We start from the raw sequence: 12,716 nt of genomic DNA, 5'->3' as shown, positions 1-12,716 counted from the left end.
CTTTCTTGTCTGGACTACTTGGGAAGGATGACAACACTGCTTTAGGTCATGAGTTCAATTCTGAAGGCTGCACTTTCTGTAAGGTTTACTTCCTTCAGCTGCATGCCCTTCAAATTTATTGGTGACTGAGGTAATTGGGGGGTCCCCCAAACATTCAGATTGTGTTAGGTGAGGGGAGCATTGAAATGGGTATGGTCCATAGGGTCCTCCTGAGGTTGCAGAACTACCTTTCCCAGGATTCCTCACTGTTCTCTATGCTGTTGGATCTGCTAGGAATCATGGTTCAGCACTTGGAGGACCATCAGTTACACATTTTATGTTGGATTGGTACTTTCCTCCCCCCCCCCACCCCCGGACCTTTCCTGATGACTCATCCCTGAGTTCAGCTCGACACAGCTCAAACCATTCAGTTGCTTTCAGTCAGACGTCATCTCTGAATCAGAGGAACTGGATGCTGAAAGACAGAGTAGTTTGTATTCTCTGAAAATGGAAGCCTGTTGTCCTAACCACCGGATTTCCCCCCTGAACAACGGCCTGTGACCCTCACCCTTATCCTGGCCACAAAATCCAGACACATTTCCCTCAGAAAGCACGGTGCCGACACCGTAGCTCTCTCTGCCTGCCTCCGCAGCCATGAGGAATGTGGAGTAGATGAATCAGAGCAGAGCACTTTGGAGACAAACCCTCCTGAAGCCTTTTTGACATAGCAGGAACGGCAGGAAAGTTTAGCAGCTTCTTTTCAGCAAGGAGCAGACAAGCTTGTGGGTCCCTGAGTGATCAGCTGCAGTTCCCACCAGAGGGAGAAAGCTTTGGGTAACTTCTAAGCCAGGGGTAGGCAACCTTGGCTCTTTTATGACTCGTGGACTTCAACTCCCAGAATTCCTGAGCCAGCGTGGCTGGCTCAGGAATTCTGGGAGTTGAAGTTCACGAGTCATAAAAGAGCCAAGGTTGCTTACCCCTGTTCTAAGCCTCTTACCTTGGTGTAAGCTTCTTGTATTGACAGCAAAGCCAGCTGTCCAGTTAGGGTGCTGCCTTTAAGCTTTGTTTTCTACACGTTGTTCATGCATTCTGTTCGGCTTTTCCACAATAAATATGTTCATTTCATTTCATTTATTATATTTGTATACCGCCCTTCTCCCGAAGGACTCAGGGCGGTGAACAGGGCACATAAAAAATACAGAATACAAAAATTAAAAAAGAATTAAATAAGAGCCCGAGCTAAAAACAGTAGAATAATAAAAATCCCCAATAAAAACCCCAGCACATCCCCCATCAGGCCAGGCCGGCTTGCTCAAATAGGTAGGTCTTCAGACCGCGTCGGAAGGAGCAGAGGTCAGGTGCCATCCGGAGCTCGACCGGCAGCTGATTCCATAAAGCCGGGGCGCCCACAGAGAAGGACCTCCCCCTGGGGGCCACCAGCCGACATTCTCTGACCGGTGGCACCCTGAGGAGGCCCTCTCTGTGGGAACGCACAGGGCGGAGGGAAGTTGACGCCGGCAGCAGGTGATCCCCGAGGTACTCCGGACCCATGCCATGTAGGGCCTTAAAAACCATTACCAAAACCTTGAACCTCACCCGGAAGACAACTGGTAACCAGTGCAGCTCGCGGAGCAAAGGTGTAACATGGGAGTACCGGGAAACTCCCAAGACAACTCTCGCGGCTGCATTCTGTACCAGCTGGAGCCTCCGAGTGGTCTTCAAGGGAAGCCCCATGTAGAGAGCGTTGCAGTAGTCCAGACGAGAGGTCACGAGTGCGTGAGTGACCGTACACAGGGCATCCCGGTCTAGATAGGGCCGCAACTGGCGCACCAGGCAAACCTGGGCGAAAGCCCCCCTAGTCACAGCCACTATATGATCTTCCAAAGTAAGCCGCGAATCTAGGAGGACTCCCAAGTTGCGAGCCCTATCTACGGGGGGTAAAAACTCACCCCCCATGGAAAGAGGTGGAATATATTCTGAATATCCCGGGATGCCGGTATGCACAGCCACTCAGTCTTGTCGGGGTTGAGTTGAAACCTGTTCCTCCCCATCCAGACCCGAACCGCCTCCAGGCAACGGGACATCACGTCGAGGGCATCACTGGGGTGGTTTGGGGTCGAAATGAAAAGCTGGGTATCATTAGCATACTGATGATACCCAACTCCAAAACCACGAATGATCTCACCCAGCGGTTTCATATAGATGTTGAACAGGAGAGGCGAGAGGACCGACCCCTGAGGAACTCCACAAACGAGAGACCTCGGGGTCGACCTCTGCCCCCCTGCCAACACCGACTGCGAACATCTGAGGAGATAGGAGGAGAACCACTGAAGAACTGTGCCTCCCACTCCCAATCCCCTGAGACGCCGCAGCAGGATACCATGGTCGATGGTATCGAAAGCCGCTGAGAGGTCTAATAGGACTAGGACAGAGGAATATCCCCTGTCCCGGGCCCTCCAGAGATCATTCACCAGAGCGACCAATGCCGTCTCCGTGCTGTACCCGGGCCTGCAACCCGATTGGCACGGGTCTAGATAATCCGCTTCATCCAGGACCAGAGGGAGCTGATGCACCACCACACTCTCAACAACCTTCACAAGAAAGCGAAGGTTGGAGACTGGACGAAAGTTATTTAACACAGCTGGGTCCAAGACAGGCTTCTTGAGGAGAGGTCTCACCACCGCCTCCTTTAAGACGGCGGGGAAACTACCCTCACTCAAAGAGGCAGATATAACCGCCTGGAACCAGCCTCGTGTCCCCTCCCGAGCTGCATACACCAGCCAGGAAGGGCACGGGTCCAATAAACATGTGGTAGAGCTCAATCTCCCCATAATCCTGTCCACTTCCTCAGGGGTCACAGAATCAAACTCCTCCCAGATAACATTGACAAGACCGCCCGTGTCCTGATCGTCAGACTCCGCCCAGCTGGAGTCCAGACCGCTCCGAATCCAAGCGATTTTATCCGACAGATGTTGACCAAACTCGGCACAACCCTGCAAGGGTTCCTCCCTCACCTCCTGATTAAGGAGGGAGCGGGTCACCCTAAACAGGGCGGCCGGGCGGTTATCTGCGGACGCGATAAGGGTGGAGAAGTAATTAGACCTCGCCGCCCTCATCGCTGCAAGATAAGACCTAATGTGGGTTCTTAGTCGCAATCGGTCGGATTCGGATCGGCTGGACCTCCAACAGCTCTCTAGGCCCCGTCTCCGACGCTTCATCTCCCGAAGCTCCGCGGAGAACCATGGAGCTCGCTGGGATCTGCACCGGGTCAGGGGCCGCAAGGGTACAACTCGGTCAAGTGCCTCCGTGGCTGCCCTTTCCCAGGCTTCCACTAAGGCATCCGCCGAGCTGTGAGCAACGGAGGCAGGTGGGGACCCCAGCACTGCCTGGAACCTATCAGAATCCATTAAGCGTCTGGGGCGGTACCATCTAGTTGGCTCCATACACCCACGGCGGGGGGTGGCAAAATGGAAGACCAGCCGCAGGAAATGATGATCGGTCCATGACAGGGGTATAATAGTTGGGGAACCCCCACCAAGATCATCAAACCACCGTCCAGATAAGAAAACCAAGTCAAGGGTGTGGCCTCCCACATGAGTCGGTCCAAGAAATACTTGCGTCAGGTCCATGGCCATCATGGAAGCCATGAACTCCCGAGCTAACTCAGATGATCCTCCTAGGGATGGTAGATTGAAGTCACCCAAAACTATAAGTTTGGGGAACTCAATCACCAACCCCGAGAGGATGTCAAGTAGCTCAGGCAGGGCTGCCGCTGCGCGACTAGGCGAAAGGTACACCAGCAGCAAGCCCAACTGCGCCCCAGGACCACATCTCAAAAAGAGAGACTCACACCCAACTATCTGGGGAACGGTGGTCTCCCGCGGACACAAGGTCTCCCTAATGACTACCACCACTCCCCCGCCCCTACCTTGAGCCCGAGGCCGGTGTAGCACCCGGAAACCTGGTGGGCAAAGATCAACCAAGGGAACACCACCCTCTGGGCCCAACCAAGTCTCCGTGATGCAAGCCAGGTCCGCATGCTCACCCTCAACTAAATCCCGAACAAGGGGAGCCTTATTAACAACGGACCTGGCATTCAGGTACACCAGCCGGAGCTCAGGTGGCTGCACATCCTCGCTCCCGGGACCTTGGGGAAGAAACAGAGGGTCGGAGCGCCTCACCGCTTGTAAATAGCAGAGATGCCCTCTCCGGTATCGATGCGGCCCTCTGATCATACACCTGCTACCATTCCCCAATGTCGTGGGAATTGGTAGTCCCACGACCCGCTCCCGAGCCCCGGAGGCAACCGAACCCCGCTCTCCCCCCACGCGACCAATCCCGGACCTGACCTGAACAACGGTTGATGGACCACCCCCCCATTGCCAAACAACCATAGTCCACACCCACCCCCCCTCCCTAACCCCACAAAAATTTTTGCTAAAAAATTAACCAGGGGCCTCTTATTAGATTTATACTGGAGGCCCCTGCCCAGCCATCTCTCAGGGTCCCAATAATTGGGCCCTTCATCGAGGTTGGAGATCATAAAAAAGGCGGGTTGCACCCAGGGGAGGGGGGCACCCCTGAGGGCGAACAAGTCCGTGCTGGTATAATGAAAGTGCATGAGTGTCCAAGAAAGTCCAGGAGAGGCAGTCCCATAATTAATAGTTCAATAGGAGGATCGAATCAGAGGGTAAGTGGGTATCTGGACCATCACCCAGCTTCACTGCCACTCAAGCTGGGTGAACCCCCAGAACAGGCCACCCCCCATCCTCTCACGACGGGTCGCAGCTCTGTTCCTGGGGGTGGTCCAGAGTATGCACTCTGGGTAGGGCATACCCCATAGAGCTCTCACCTCTATGGGGCTGCAGATGTAAATCCAAGCCACTCTCCCACCGTGGCTTGTACCCAGGTCCCTCTGAGTCCTATGGGGAGAGGGAGACAGGCAAGAGAGTTTATCACGCAGGCAGATATAAATCTGAGGCAAGACTGGATAGGCCAGAAGATGGCAAACTCCTGCCTGGCAGTGGCTGGCCACTCCAGTTGCCACCACAGTTCCTTCGCCGCACCGCCATTCTAGGCTTGTTCCCAGCCGCAACTCCATAGGCCACCAGTCCACTGGTTGGGGCTGTCCAGAGCGCGGCCTCCCAAAGTGCGGCAGCTCCGGTCTTCAAAGGAGCAGGCGAGGAACCTGGGCAAGCGGAGGGCCACACCGTCGCCAGAACCTCCGCCGCCGCCAAAAGAAACGCTGCCGTTACAAGCGCCGCTGCCGCCATCGCCGAGGACGCCGCCGCCACCAATCGGCCCGAAAACGGGTCAGAAAACGCCGCCACCGGCGAAACGGGCCAAAAGGCCCGGAAAACGCCACCACCGACCACCGAAAGCGGCCTGAGCACGGCCCGAAGATGCCGCCGCCACCGCCACTGCAAGCGGCCCGAAAACACCGCCGTCGCCGATGCCGCCGCCGCCGCCGCCAGGATGACCCGTGGGCGTCTCCGCCGCCGAAAACGGCTTGAAGACGACGACGCCGAAAGCGGCCCGAAACGGCCCAAAACAGCAAGAGAAGGCCAGCGCCGGCCGCAAACGGCCCAGGAACGGCACAAGGAATGGCACGAACGACACCATCAGGAACGGCCAAAACGAGCATAAAACAAGCGGACAGGAGACAGCAGAACCAGCAGACGGGCAGACCAGCGGGTAAGAGCCTCACTGCCTGCCTCGTTGCCTGTCAACCCTAATCCCCAACACAGAGGGCCCGAAGGCACCCTGAGGGGCTCCTAAGGGACGCCTAACAGCTGGAGCTCGCAGAGCTCAGCCCAGCACATCCGCCATCTTGGGCTTCCTCTTTGCTCTCTCTGTCTCTCTCTCTCTCTCAGATATTCTGAAAATGTGTCGTTTCCACTCTTAAAGCCTGCAAAGGCTTTCACTTTCTGAGAATGTTGCTTATTTTACTTAAGATTCCTTTACGCCTTTATTGTTCTTAATAAATGTGTCCCCATCCTGTGCACCTATTGGGCTGTGAGATCACCTAAACATGATCCCTGTTCTGGTAGCTTTTTTTTTATTCTTTAGATTTTTATCCTGCCTTTTTTCCCCCCGTATACAATTCAAGGCAGCAAACATGCCTCATATTCTTCCTCCTCCTCCTCCTCTTTTCCCTGCACCGACCCTGTGAGGTAGATTGGGCTGAAAGGATGTGAATGGCCCAGAGTCATCCAGCTGATTTTCATGCCTAACACAGGGCTAGAATTCACAGCCTCCTGGTTTTGAGCCTTAACCACTAGTCCAATGTGCTTTGCAGGTACTCCTTGATTTACAACCGTTCATTTAACGATGGTTCGAAGTTAGAACAACACTGAAAAAAATGACCTCACATTTACCACCATTGCTGCATCCCCATGGTCACATGATCAAAATTTGGCCAGTTGGCAACCAGTGTGTATGTGTGAAGGTTGCAGTGTCCCAGGGTCACGTGATTATCATTTGCAACTTTCTCAAGACAGCTTTCCACAAGCAAAGTCCATCGGAGAAGCCAAATCCACTTAATGACCGAGTCACTTAACTGCACTGATTTGCTTAACAAATCCTAAAGTCGGGCGTGACTTAAAAAACAAGCAGTTCATGTGATTGGAAGGGGGGGGAACAATGTCAGAACTTCAATATTGGGTCCTAAGTAGCTTTTTTTTGGGGGGGGGGGGTTTCCATCATAACGTCAAACAGTTGCTAAGTGACCGTTGTAAGTCAAGGACTACCTGTATGCTACTCTATTTGCATATAGTCTGAAGGAAGATGAATACGGATATGTCAAAGTCATTCTGGCAATCTAAATAATAGTTGGAGGAGACATCTTTATTTTTATTCCCTTTAATGTCTCAGGATGTCTTCCTTACAATGCAATCCTTGCTTGGTAATAGTGGTTCAGGTGTTGGCCTAGAACAGGGGTAGGCAACCTTGGCTCTTTTATGACTCGTGGACTTCAACTCCCAGAATTCCTGAGCCATCATGGCTCAGCTTGGAAACCTCTCCCTTTTCCCTCAGCATGGCTGGCTCAGGAATTCTGGGAGTTGAAGTCCACGAGTCATGAAAGAGCCATGGTTGCCTACCCCTGGCCTAGAAACTAGGAGACTGTGAGTTCTAATCCCACCTTAGGCATGAAAACTGGTAAGGTGACCCCCTGGCCAGTTACTCTCTCTCAGCCCAACGCACCTCACAGGTTGGTTGCTGTGGGGAAAATAGGAGGAGGAAGAAGTATTAGATATGTCTGTGGAGATTCTCAGTCATCTGGGTCATGGCTGTCCCAAAGGTGTGTTTTCAGGAGGCAACTGGACTTTCTTGTTTTTCTTTGAAGACATTTTGCTTCTCATTCAAGAAGCCGCTTCAGTTCTTCAGAACTGAAATGTCGCCAAGGAAAAACAAAGTCCAGTCATCTTTTGAAAAATCACCTTCAGGACGAGTATTAAGTATGTTTACTGCCTTAAGTTGTATATGAAATATATATATATATGTGGTGTGTGTGTGTGTGTGTGTGTGTGTGTGTGTGTGTGTGTGTGTGTGTGTGACAAAAAGAGCTTCATTCAAAAGGTGACAGGGAAAGAGGCAATGGAAAACTAGAAAGCCAAACCGGGTTGCTCAGATTTCCACGCACGACAATATTTCTGTAAGTACAGTAGCTTTGTTTGTTCCATGAATTCCTGTTTGATCATCAGAAAACATTTCTTTGCTGCTGTCTTGTAACCGTAGGTGGGTCTTTGCAATGGCTGTCAGCAGTACGTGACACGTTCTCCACAGAACTTCACCAAACCTTTTACCCACAATGCTCGGGGACTATCAGTTTAAATTAGAGCAGTTGACACTTCTTTGAGAAACCGGCTAAATAATTGCTGAGTTCATGGGATTTCAAAGGAGACCGGCTGGTGGGGAAGGGGGAGAGGAGGACTGGTGGGTTCCTTGCCTATTTATTTATTTATTTATTTATTTATTTATTTATTTTGGAAAAGTGATGATGGAAGGGCATAGTCAATGCCACTTGGAGAAATGCCTTGTAAGAACAAAACCAGAGCAGATGTTTTTCATCTGACCGCTGTTTTCTGAAGCATAAAGTGAAATGAAACTGTCTGTTGCACAGAAGATTGGGGAGAGATTAAGGGCAGGACGTCTCCTAAAGGAAGTGGATGCATTACTGTGTGCCAAGCTTCAGCAGGGAGCACAAAAAAAGGCAGGAGAAAGGGGAAAGAAAGGGATGAGAAAGGAGGGGAGGGGAGGGGAGAGGAGAGGAGAGGAGAGGAGAGGAGAGGAGAGGAGAGGAGGGAAGGGAAGAGAAGAGAAGAGAAGAGAAGAGAAGAGAAGAGAAGAGAAGAGAAGAGAAGAGAAGAGAAGAGAAGAGAAGAGGATGAGATTGCACTCATGTTTCCATGTTTGTGTGGGCGTGAATGCTGACAGAAGGATAAAACTGGACAAAAATGGGCAGTGGCTCGGGGCGCATCAGCCACTAACATGAAGTCCTAAGGAAGAGAGATTTAAAGGGAACCACGCTGGGCAAAGTTTTTCTCCCCTTCCTCAGTTGTTTCTCTTCCATTTCACTTTAGATTGTAAGCACATGAGACTGAGACTTTTCCTCTGCAAAAACTATGGAGACTCATGGCTGCCTGCCTCATTGCCCTCCATCTTTCTGCAAATATGAAACACTATTTTAAATGTTCAAACAGCAGTGTTTTGTTTTGTTTTGTTTTAAAAAGTGCACTATCTGGAAAGCAATAATAACTTCTGGCATTTTGGTTCCAATTGGCCACAGTATGAGTAGATCCTAACATTGATTCTTACCTTTTTACCCCACGTTTCTTCCAATGCTTGGTTGTTGGCCGTTGGTTGTTTATGTATTGCTCTGATCTACCAGCAGGTGGCAGCCCTTAGCCAATCTTGAAAGTTAAGCAGGACCTGATATTCCCAAAACATGAGACTACAGGGGAATATCAGGAGTGAAGCCTACATACACTGGGGAAGTCCAAATCATCTTTTGGAAGAAGGCAATTGTTTTTAAATTGTTGCTATTAGAACCTCATGGTTGTTTTTTGTTCATAAAGTCATCAGGAATCAAGGAGAGCTTTACCCTAATTACTGCCTTTCCTTCAAGGAACATAAGGAAACTCATCTTCCCTTTTTTTTCTGCTGAGGTTGATTAGGCTAATAAATAGCAGTTGGCTAAAATTCACCCACTGAGAATCATAATTAAATGTGGATTTCAGCCTCCATCTCCTGGGGTTGGTCTAGTCCCCTAATCAATACCCCAATACCTCTCATTGCCTTGAAGCTACTGTGACATGTTCAGTTCTGGGAATAAGGAACCAATTTCAGCCGTGTGTCCAATAGTTTACCTGCTAAATTGTTGAAGTCCTGGGCTGGGAGAGCCTGTGACACACTGGGCAAAATTCCCACAACTGCTTGTTTTGCATGTTCAGCAGTTAGTGGCAATGGATTTTTAGAAGAGACTTTAGTTATGATGACAGAAATTGGATGTAAGCCTGAAGGGTGGCCTTCTAATGCCCCATAGATTAATACCATCTTTTCTCAATGACTCTGGATGATTGGAATTGATTTTTTTAAATATATATATAGAGAGAGATGTGGGCAGAAGAAAAGAGAGCAATTGATCTTCGCACATCTGAGTGGAACCTAGCCCACCAGAGGGAAAGTTGAGTTTTGAGTTTTCGGATCATATGTTATGCCTGGGATGTAAGACAAATGTCTCAGTTTCCAAAGAGCAACAGCCCTCTTAGGAGTAGCAGGTAGGGAGTATTAATGTAGTCCCCTTCACATTAGCATCTTTTGTGTTTCCTGCAAGGGAGTGTACACCTCAAATGAAAGGCAGCCTCTTCCTATAGCAAACCCTATCATATCCTGGTCTGTGGGTGTCCCCACAACCATCAGCTCAGCAGTTTGGGAACAATCTCCTCAACTCACCCCAGTATTTAAGCCCTCTTTCTCTTTAAGGTGGCTACCTTCACCATCTGTACCTTTACTCTCCCAGAATATTCTAATGTTTTCTAGACTAGGTTACCTTCTAAGCACCGTACCTTTAGATATCCTGGTTCAGAAGAAGCCTGGATGGATAAGTGGACGGATAGGTGGGAATGAGGATTATGTGGCAGCTCCAGGGAACATAGCTCTTCAGGCCCAAATTTATGCCCCGTCCTATAACCACTTGTTTATCTCTGGTCGCAGCCACAAGTGGAAGAACTGTGTGTGTGTGGGGGGGGGGGGGAAATGTTTGTTTCTTTTGCAATTCCCTGTGAGCAAAATTGTGTCGTGCTTCTCTGAACCTCAGCACTCCTCAATCACAGAAAACAAAACATTCCCCCACCTCCAAAGCCAAAACCAAGCCAAGCCAAAAAAAAAAAAGACAGCCTAGGAGATGCCCCAAAATTCCACCTTAAGAGGTAGTGATGTCATCACAGGGTCTGCAGTACCAGAAGGCGCAGCCCTGCATCCGGAGACTAGGGGTGGAGGGGGGGTGGTGTAGGAAGCAGAAACACACAAGGTGTGTGTGTGGGGGGAAGAGGCAGACAGAGTGACTCTATTCAGCAACATCCTGCGTCTCCTTCTCTCCCCCCCCCTCCTCCACCTCACCATCAATTATCGACTCCATCCTTCTGCGCTGCTACAGAGATATCTCAGTCCCCAGAAGGTGGTGGTGGGGAAGCACTCCATAACCTCTCCCCTGCTCCCCTATTTTTATTCTTTTTTTATTATTATTATTATTTATTTTTTTGGCGGAGAGGCAGGGGCAATTCCCTCCATCACAAGGCTCTCCTTCTGTCTCTGTCTTCCTCTCTCAAAAATAACCCTGAGCCAAAAGGGTTGGCTTAGCAGGTAAGTATGGGCCTTTAGTGGCTCTATTGGTGTGTGTCAGTGTATGTTTGTTTTTTTTCTGTTGGATGGCAGAGGGAGGGGGTGAATATGGTCAAAAAGCTTGGGGGGGGAAACAAAAATATGGGCTGGTTGTTTCCCCCCCCCCGGAAAAGGGAGCTCATAGAGAGCATATGGGGCCAGAGAGGGGGGGAGGGGGGAGTGAGAGTTTCAGCACCTGTGACTGGACAGCAGCATGTTAAAAATAGACAGACGGCAAGGATAGGTTGTGCTCTACTGATTTACCATCTTTTAATCTAGAGGATACAGGTCTGGTTTTCAGTTTGGTAGCTATTTGCCTGCTCATATATTGTCTGTCTGTCTGTCTGTCTGTCTGTCTGTCTGTCTGTGTGTGTGTGTGTGTGTGTGAGAGAGAGAGAGAGAGAGAGAGAGAGAGAGAGAGAGAGAGAGAGAGAGAGAGAGAGAGAGAGAGAGAGAGAGAGAGAGAGAGAGAGAGAGAGAGAGAGATCTTGATTTGTCTACATCTGTGCATTGCAGTGTGAATGCATGGGCCATGGCTTCAAGGATACCTCAATGTCCCCCAACTTCAGGCCCTCCAGACATGCTGGACTACAAGTCCCATAAGCTTAGGGGAACCTTTGCTGTCTAGAAAGTGTGGAGCATGGAAGTCATAGTCATAGTCCATTACAAAGGAAGGAAGGAAGGAAGGAAGGAAGGAAGGAAGGAAGGAAGGAAGGAAGGAAGGAAGGAAGGAAGGTTGGTTTAGAGGGATATGAAAGCAGAGGAGGAATCAACTCAAGTGTGTGCAGAAAGACAGCTATTAATATGATTGAGTGGTCAGTGTGTATGAAAGTGTGTCTCTGGGATTATGACTCCAAAGGGAAGTAAGTTATATTTGATTGGGATTGGCACATGAGGGAAACTACCATGCTAAAATATGGTCAGCAATTGAGAAATGTGTGCATGCCTAGCTGCACATGAAAAATAGGCAACAATTGGTGTGTCATTGCATTCCTGTATGGTGATTGCATTGGTGATGTCTTCGGCTTTTGTATGCTATCCATTGCTCTGCTGTAGTGAAAGGACAGAAAATGTGGGGAGAGAAAAGAAAAAGAGAGAGGGGAAGTTAGAGTGAGATTATTTCTCTAAGAAAAAGCCAAACACAGTCACATACTTCCTCACAGGAAAGCATAAAAAGAAAGCTGTAAGAACCAGATGGCCCCACAAATATTAGGGCATGCAAGGCTTCAAAAATAACAGACTGGCTCCTGCCCTTGAAAACAGCCATGCACCATTGCTAGATACATGTGCTCTATTAATAATAGTATTATTTCAATGTATAGCCTATCTTTCTGCTTGGGAACACTCATTCCAAATTCACATGAGGTTGTTGGCAACTTCCTTGCATTTTGCCTTCATGTGTAATTACAAAAATTTAAATTGCATCCAGAAACATAATTTTTTTTGCCTTTGAATACTGTATAGATACAGAAAAGTGATTCAGGATATTACTAATGTATTTATTAACTAGATTTTAAGATAATAATAAATACATTTTCAGCCAGTCCTTCCCCGTAAAGCTTATGATGAAGGCAAATTGTAAGAATTTGCCATGAAATAAATTGGCAATCTTATCTGGATGGACTCAGAAGGAATCCCAGCTAGATTCCTCAGGAATTGCCGTCTACATAAGGCTGAACAGGTTGCAGACCTGAATAATAAAATTCTGAAGGTGTTTCTGGGTGGAGGGGTTTAGAAGCTGGCTCCTCCCATTCCCACATCCTTCAAGCCAGCTTTATCCCAATGGAATACTTGCAACCCCTTGCAAAGCTCCAATGACCATGATGGTTGGAAATGATGAGCATAACTGGAAGGGC

The sequence above is a fragment of the Vipera berus genome (genome assembly GCF_964194415.1).
Source record: "Vipera berus genome assembly, chromosome: Z".
NCBI classification, from domain to species: Eukaryota; Metazoa; Chordata; class Lepidosauria; order Squamata; family Viperidae; genus Vipera; species Vipera berus.
This window is presented reverse-complemented; position numbering follows the sequence as displayed.